Source organism: Hordeum vulgare, chromosome 3H (assembly GCF_904849725.1).
Source record: "Hordeum vulgare subsp. vulgare chromosome 3H, MorexV3_pseudomolecules_assembly, whole genome shotgun sequence".
In the NCBI taxonomy this organism is placed as follows: domain Eukaryota; kingdom Viridiplantae; phylum Streptophyta; class Magnoliopsida; order Poales; family Poaceae; genus Hordeum; species Hordeum vulgare.
The window spans coordinates 562696313-562704927 of record NC_058520.1 but is presented as its reverse complement, the minus strand read 5'-3'; the positions used below and the strand labels follow the sequence as shown (position 1 = coordinate 562704927).

At 49.1% G+C, this 8615-nt stretch overlaps 1 pseudogene; it reads right to left on the bottom strand.

Annotated features, from left to right (window-relative positions):
* Positions 1–538: 538 nt before the first annotated feature.
* Positions 539–1875, bottom strand: LOC123442033 (annotated as a pseudogene).
* Positions 1876–8615: the final 6740 nt, after the last annotated feature.

The window sequence follows — 8615 nt, the reverse complement described above, 5'->3', positions numbered from 1 at the left end:
GATTTGAGTAGATACTAGAGTATTCACTTAATGAATCACAAGTCTGAAATATTGAAAAGTTCAATTCTGTTTCGGAGTGAAGTTCGTCGTAACAAGAGGGCTGATTTGAGACGACTTTTCCACGACAGCCCGACCACATACCTCCACGGTTTTTCCTCTAGATCGCGTTTCTGCGGAGCTCGGGCGGAGCCCTGCTGAGACAAGGTCATCCCCAACCTCCGGAGCGCCGTCACGCTGCCGGAAAAATCTTCTACCTCTCCGTCTCTCTTGCTGGATCAAGAAGGCCGAGATCATCGTCGAGCTGTACGTGTGCTGAACGCGGAGGTGCCGTCCGTTCGGTACTAGATCGTGGGACTGATCGCGGGATTGTTCGCAGGGCGGATCGAGGGACATGAGGACGTTCCACTACATCAACCGCGTTCACTAACGCTTCTGCTGTACGATCTACAAGGGTACGTAGATCACTCATCCCCTCTCGTAGATGGACATCACCATGATAGGTCTTCGTGCACGTAGGAAATTTTTTGTTTCCCATGCGTCATTCCCCAACAGCCTGTAGGCAGAGCGACGACAAAAAGCAAAGGGAAATGAGGGTGACAAAATAAGGCAGGCTTCCAGTGTCCCTGCGGATGAAGAGGGCCTCATAGACCGGGGCATTGATGACCACTATGGCCACGCAGAGGACAACCTGCAGAAACAGAGGTCCCAACCCTGCTGCGCCTTCGCGCAACAGAACTCTGCCCAACCCGAGCACCAAGCACGCCAGGTTGAACAGCGAGATCGTGGTGATGATCACAAATATACTTGAGATGGGCCCAAACTCCATCTTCCCCTTCTTGTACCTCTCCATAGCCTGCGACCCGTCCACCTTCACCGTCAGCTCAAACCCGGACTCAGAGATGCCCAGCATTCCCCCAATCGTGTCGATGGCCGCCAGGAGGTAGGAGGTGGTCCTTCTCATGAGCCACATCCTTTGTGTGTTCCACCACTCCACAGCAGTGTCACCACATTGCAGCGACTCCATTAGGCTCCAGGAGTATATGAATGGAATGCACCAAGGGCTGGTTATCTGGATGAGTTTGCACATGCAGGTATGGTGTCAGAACTGAACTGCGGTGCATAAAAATAAGCTTCGGAACATACTGTAGAATGTCAACCATTACCTCAGGGAAAACAGAGACACCACTGAGGAAGCAAAGTGAAGGGATGATGACATAGTAAAAGGTGGGGAAGCTGTTCAGGGCCCAGAAGCCAGAGACCGAGTAACCCATTTGAAGCCCCAACTTGATCTTACCATGGCCTAATAAAAAGGGGATGTAATTGGAGAGGGATATTTGGAGGAACCCTTCTGACCATCTCTTGTGCTGAACCAGGATCTGGCCTAGTGAGGTAGGCGCCTTGCCTAAGAAGCCCTTTCTGGACGGGTTGTAGTATACCGATCTCCACCCGCGGCATTGGATTTGCAATCCTGTAATAACATCCTCCAGTGGGCACCATATCTAACTCCTTTCTGCAATTCAGAAACACAGACTCATCAAAATGTGATCTGTATAACAGTACACAAATAGAAGGAAGAACATCATCGAGCATCACTGAAAGATTTTCTGTATATATTCATTAAGGAGAAGTGGATCGATGAAAATGTTGACGACCCAAGTCAGACCGACCTGGATGTCTGTTTACCGCGTCGATGGTGGTCCGTCGGAGGAGGAGGGCGAAGGTGCCGCGGGCCGCTGCGGCTGGGCGAGGAGGAGACGCCGGTGGAGGCTGTCCGGAGGTGGGGGCGGACGAGCCGCGGGCTGCTGCAACTCGGGCAGGAGGAGGCGCGCACCGGCCGCGAGAGGTGTAGGGGCGAGCGAGGCGAGCGGACGGCATGGGCGGGGTGAAAGGACGTGGATGTTGCCTAGAGGGGGGGGGTGAATAGGCGCTTTAAAATAATTAAGGTTTAGGCTTGAACAAATGCGGAATAAAACTAACGTTTAATATGTCAAGCACAAAACCTACAAACAACTAGGCTCACCTATGTGCACCAACAACTTATGCTAAGCAAGATAAACAACTAAGTGATAGCAAGATATATTACAATAAACAATATGTCTATCACAAAGTAAAGTGCATAAGTAAAGGGTTCGGGTAAGAGATAACCGAGGCACGGGGAGACGATGATGTATCCCGAAGTTCACACCCTTGCAGATGCTAATCTCCATTAGAGCGGTGTGGAGGCACAATGCTCCCCAAGATGCCACTAAGGCCACCGTAATCTCCTCACGCCCTCGCACAATGCAAGATGCCGTGATTCCACTATGGGACCCTTGAAGGCGGTCACCGAACCCGTACAAATGGCAACCCTTGGGGGCGGTCACCGAACCCGTACACGTGGCAACCCTTGGGGGCGGTTACCGGTTCCCGTACAAATTGCTCGGGGCTATCTCCACAACCTAATTGGAGGCCCCGACGCTTGCCCGGAGCTTCACACCACAATGATTGAGCTCCGAGACACCACCAAGCTTCTAGGATGCCAAAGCATCCACGAAGAACAATATCTAGGGTACTAAGTACCAAAGGTAGTAAGCTTCTCAACTTCTCACTTCCACGTATCACCGTGGAGAACTCAAACCGATGCAACTAATGCAATGGCAAGAACACACGAAGTCGTCAAGTCCCTCACACTCAAATCCCTCCACAACAACAAAAGCTATGGAGAAATATGAGAGGAAGAACAAGGAGCTCACAAAGAACTCCAAGATCTAGATCCAAGGGGTTCCCCTCACATAGAGGAGAAAGTGATTGATGGAGATGTGGATCTAGATCTCCTCTCTCTTTTCCCTCAAGAACAAGCAAGAATCATTGGAGGGATTGAGAGTTAGCAAGCTCTAAGAATGTCAACAATGGAGGTAGAACAAGAGCTCAACGGATAGATAAGGCCAAGGGGGAAGAAGACCCCCTTTATATAGTGGGGGAAGGAATCAGACCGTTACCCCCACTCTCTGCCCGAGCTCCAGCGGTACTACCGCTGGCTGCAGCGGTACTACCGCTGGCACTCCAGCGGTACTACCGCTGACTGCAGCGGTACTACCGCCAGCTAGCGGTACTACCGCAGGCTGCAGCAGTACTACCGCTGGCACTCCAGCGGTACTACCGCTGGCCCCAGCGGTACTGCCGCTGGGCCCCTGGTAGTGCAAAGGCACTACCACCGCCAAGAAAGTCTTCGCAAAAAGGTCTGTCCACGAACAACCGCTAGGCAGGCGGTACTAAGCTCCTGGAGCGGTACTACCGCTGACCAGTGGCGGTACTACCGCCAGCCAGCGGTACTACCGCTAGGTCCAGCGGTACTACCGCTCGCCACTGAAACAGCCATAACTTTCGCATACGAGCTCCGAATCGAGCAAACCCAAGCTTGTTGGATTCAGGACGACAAGAGCTATCCAAACAGTGACCATGCAGATATGAAAATGCCAATGATATAGAGATGTGAGTCCTCTTTGAATTAAGAACCGGCAAAAACTCCAACATCGAAAACATCATAGTAGATGCATATGGACTCCGTTTTCGATGAACTCGAGCTTGTCACGAAGATGACCATAAGCTCTAAAACTCACAAAGAGAAACACCAAACAAGAACCAAGAAGTATGATGCAAGGATGCAAATGGTTTGAGCTCTCAACGAACGATACGATCAAGCTACTCACTTGAGAGCCCCCCTTGATAGTACAACAATCTATCCTAACCAAAAAACCTATCAAGGGCAAACCTATACCTTGCACCTCGTCCTCTTGAGCTAGATGATGATGATCTTGGCTTCCTCAAGATGGACCACCTTTCTTGATTGCGTTGGCTTGATGAAGACTAGTTGATTGCTCCCCCATACTCACTATGGGTGAGCCACTCTTCAGCATATCTTCACAAGTCCATTGCCACCACAATGGACGGCAAGCTTCAAGCATGCTATCTTCGTGCTGATCCACTTGAACTTGCACATCGCAATCTTGATGACGATCACAACTTGACGTCATACTCCATGGGTTGTATGAGATCTTCCCTTTGACGCAAGCCCATGGAAACACACCTAACCCCCACATAGAACTCTCACGAAGACCATGGGTTAGTACACAAACACGTAATGGACAATGCTTACCATACCATGGGATCACTTGATCCCTCTCGGTACATCTTGTACGCTTTGTGTGTTGATCATCTTGATTTACTCTTTGTCTTAGATCTTGATCAACCATGTGTCTCTATGACCATTCTTTGGATAATACCTTGAATACCACCTTGGTCATCATATAAACTCCTTGAACCCAACAGATGGACTTCAAGAAGTGCCTATGGACAAATCCATTAAATATAACTTAAGGCAACCATTAGTCCATAAGAATTGTCATCAATTACCAAAACCACATATGGAGATATATGCTCTAACACGGGGCGCACGAGGTGCAGGCGAGCGGGCGGCGCGGGAGGGCGGGGCGGGCGGGGCGCGCGGGCGGCGCGGGTGGGCAGGGCGCGGGGGCGGCGCGGGCGGGGCAAGGGGGCGGCATGGGCGGGGCGCACGGGCGGCGCGGGCGGGCGGGGCGAGGGGGCGGCGGGGCGAGCGGGCGGCGCGGGCGGGCGGGGCGCGGGGCGACCAGGAGGAGGCGCTGAGAGCGGGGCGAGGTGGGCGAGCGGGGGGACCGGGAGGAGGCGAGCGAGCGGGGGATAACCGCGAGACGACGTGGGATGGACGATTAGCGCTAACAAAAATTATTTAGTTTCGTTAACAACGTTTTTAAACCGTTGATTACATGATTAGACGGCTAAGATGGCGAATTGGATATGCCTCTTCGTGCTTTTTATAGTAGAGACTATGTGCTGCGTCTGAGTTAGTACGTCTGGTGGGTCAAACGGCTCGTTTCGTTCCGTTTATGGCGGAAATTGCTTTTCAAATGCAAAACTCATGTACACTTGTATTTTTTTATTTTTTTTGAAAAAAGTACATAGATAGGTGAAAGCATAATGCACAAGTGTATACTCCCTTCGTTCTTAAATATATGTCCTTTTAGAGATTATACTAGTGAACTACGTACGAAGCAAAATGAGTGAATCTATATTTTAAAATATGTCTATGTATATCCGTATATAGTCTTCTAGTAAAATCTCTAAAACTACTTATATTTAGGAACGGAGGGAGTAAATTTTTAGAACGAAATAAGTTAAAATAAAGAAAAAAGCAAATCTAAGTTTTTTAACATACGACACTATCCTTCGAGGCAATAAATTTGTCTTTGATACTATCTTTCCAGGCAGTAATTTTATCTTTTTGTATAGGTCGCGTTTTAATGTATTTCATCCTGAACTGTTACGCACATATGCCTCACATCTTTGTTGTGTTCTAGAATATTTTTTTGATTTTTCTGAAACTAAAATTTTCAAATTCTGAAACTCTCTGTTTATGTGTGGGCTCTTTTGCTAGTCTATACCTACCTAATAATAAATAGGCTATTGCTTCCGTCGGAAAACTCACCACGATATTTTTATTTTTATATAAAAAAAACCCTGTAATTTTTGTTATTCAACCCGCAGTTCAAAACCGTTTTGTTCATGAACGACACAAGCGCACCCGACCCAAGCGCACCTAATGATAAACGATCTTGATGGCCGCGTCTGGCTCTTCCCGCCGCCGCTCTCCATGGCCGGATCTCCCGGCAGAGCTGCTGGGCCTCGTGCTCATGCGGCTTCCGTCGCACGCCGACCGCGTCCGCCTACCCGCCGTGTGTCGCGCATGGCGCTCGGCCGCAAAGGCTGCAGCACCCGCTGCCGTCGCTGCTCCCCTGGCTAGCCCTCCCCGACGGCACCTTCCTCAGCCTCCCCGACGACGCCGTTCACCGTTTGCCCGTCCCGGACGACGTCTTCTCTGGATTCTCAACCGGAGGCGCGCTCTTCCTCATGCATGAAGACGGCAGCTTCTCCCTGATGTGCCCTTCCTCCGCTGCGACCGTCGATCTTCCCGAGCCACGGTTCTGGTTTTCAGGACACACGATCAGCAAGGTGGTGGTGTCCGATCACCTCGTCGCAGTTTTAGACAATTCGTGGGTTGCCGTGTATACTCGCGGCGGCGGCGACCTGGCAGCAGGGGCTAGCACAACATGCATGGCGTGGACGTCGCCTGCGCACAAATCCATCGCCGACATTGCACTCTTCCAAGGGAAGCTATATGTCCTTACCAGAGAAGAGGAGCTACATGTCCTGGACGCCGGGGATCCGCACATCACAAACATCTGCTGCATACGCAAAACACTGACCCCGAGCCCTGAAGATCATGACCTCGACCATATATGGAACGGTGATTATTATGGCCCTGACATGCACATACGACGGGACTACCTCGTCGTGGCCGGAAATCAGCTACTAAGGGTGGAACTAACTACCATTATACCAGCAACAATATGTCAACCATGGACTTACCAGTTCCATGTCTACGAAGCGGCAGACCTGAGCTGCGGTGATGGACGATGGAGGGATGTCAGTAAGTTGATGGGGCGTGCACTCTCCGTCAGCCAAAGCTGCTCTGAGTCGGTCCCTGCTGCTGGCGGCAACCAATGTGGCCGCACCGGAGTTCAAGAAGACTGCATTTACTTCGTGTCCAAAAATGATACCAGGTCCTGGGACTCGTGTAGAAACACAATCGTGAGAATCCCTTTCTCGACTCCGGTGTCTACAACATGAGAGACCGGATAGTATCACCTCTGCCCTTGGAGACATCAGCGGCATCCACGCTGAGTACGTGTGATGGTATGTGGGCTCCCGCTTGTCTTTTTCCCAAAACTTGATTTACGTCTGTCTTATAGTGGCAACCACATGTCCATAAGCCAAGATAGTTTATTGTTCCATATAATAATATTTCTGCTTCACGAACACTCCTGGCAATGAATTATAGCGTGCAGCACTGATACATCCCTAGGATCGGCTGGCATCTGTTTCATGTCCGTGGATTGCACGGAGCCACGGAGCATGGTGTGTGCGGTCAACAACAACAATACAATGATGGACATCGTCTAGGAGGTTGACGGAATCTAGATGAGTAACTGGAAAAATCTCTCACCTAGAATTTTGTAGGCTTTTGTTGGTGTCGATTGCACGGTGAAATCATCCTTCACAATGCATGGTTCAAGCACTTGTTCGTCATGCACGGTTCAAGCACTTGAGTCAGCACAACAAAAAAACTTCTTGAATGCTCATTTTGCAATTAGACCAGTCACCTTCTCACATAACTCTTTTGCCACCCAAGGCACCCACCATATATCTTACTAGTGGCAGGGGCGCGCCCTTGGGCGTATATGTGCGTACTTATCTAGTTGTTATACTTGTGAACGTGTTTGTATAAGTAAAAGAGATTAGCAAACGTATATAAGACAAAGCTGCTGAATAAAAGTGCTTCGAAAAGGTCATGAATCGTGTATGAGTTACACAGATACTGAATAGAATAGTGCATCGAAGAGAAGTAGATATAAATGGGCAAGAAAGTAAGACAGTAGATTCATATTAACAGCTAGATCATGATCTTACATATTGGATGCGTCGCTTTTGGCCCCCTACTCTGTCGAAAGGTGGTTGGACCGAGTATTTCAGATGGGCCAGCCCACAGGCAAGGCTAGCAGCTTCCTAAAAGACAGTTGATCCAGGCGAATGATATTTTCTGACCGTAGGTGATACCTTATCCATAAATCAGAGTCAAACTCGTTCGATCGCAGATGCAGACGAATAGGCGGCAAGGATGGATCGGGGGATAAATGGAGGGAGGGCTTTGTTAGCTTTTGCTGCAATTCAGCGGCAGGTTGCGTAGATGCAGCCATACATGCGCCAAAGTGACTCCTTATCCGACAAGTACCGAACCTTTAGAAAATCATTTATCTCATCTAATTCATAATTACCAGTAGCAAGTTTTCCTCTTAAACTAGATTTTTGTCGTTTTGCACAGGAAGAACTTTCTGGCATTGTACTGACATCTTCACTATCATCATGTTGACTTCTTGCACCATGCTTTTGTTTTTGTATTTTGTGAAAACAACATTTGCACGATTCGTATTTTTCGTTACGTATTTGAATAGGTACTTCAAGACCTCACTCTTATTGTACCACTCCACATTTATATGCGTTTGGAATTTCTTTAGAAGTCTCATGTTGTATGGAACTGTTAGGAAGTATTAGTATTAGTCTAGGAGTCCTTATTAGTCTATTAGTATTAGTCTAGGAGTCCTTATTAGTCTGTTAGTATTAGTCTAGGAGTCTTTATTAGTCTGTTAGTATTAGTCTAGGAGTCCTTATTAGTCTATGTTTACTTTCCTTGCACCTCAAGTCATGTGTAATATATATATGTCCCTTGGGCCTTCAATATAGATAAGTTGCTTTCCTAACATGGTATTAGAGCCTTAGGTTATTTTTTCGCACGCGCAACTCGTGCTCCGATCCTTCTCCACGCAGCCGTTGTTCATCTCGCTGCTCCTACCGATCTCCTCCTGCTGCAGCTCTCGTTCTCGTCCTGCTGGTGTTGTGCTGCCAGATCAAACACCCGCTGTAGCCCCTGCTGCTGTTGTGCCGCCCCGCTGGATTCCCCGCCGTCTCCAGTCGCCGGATCC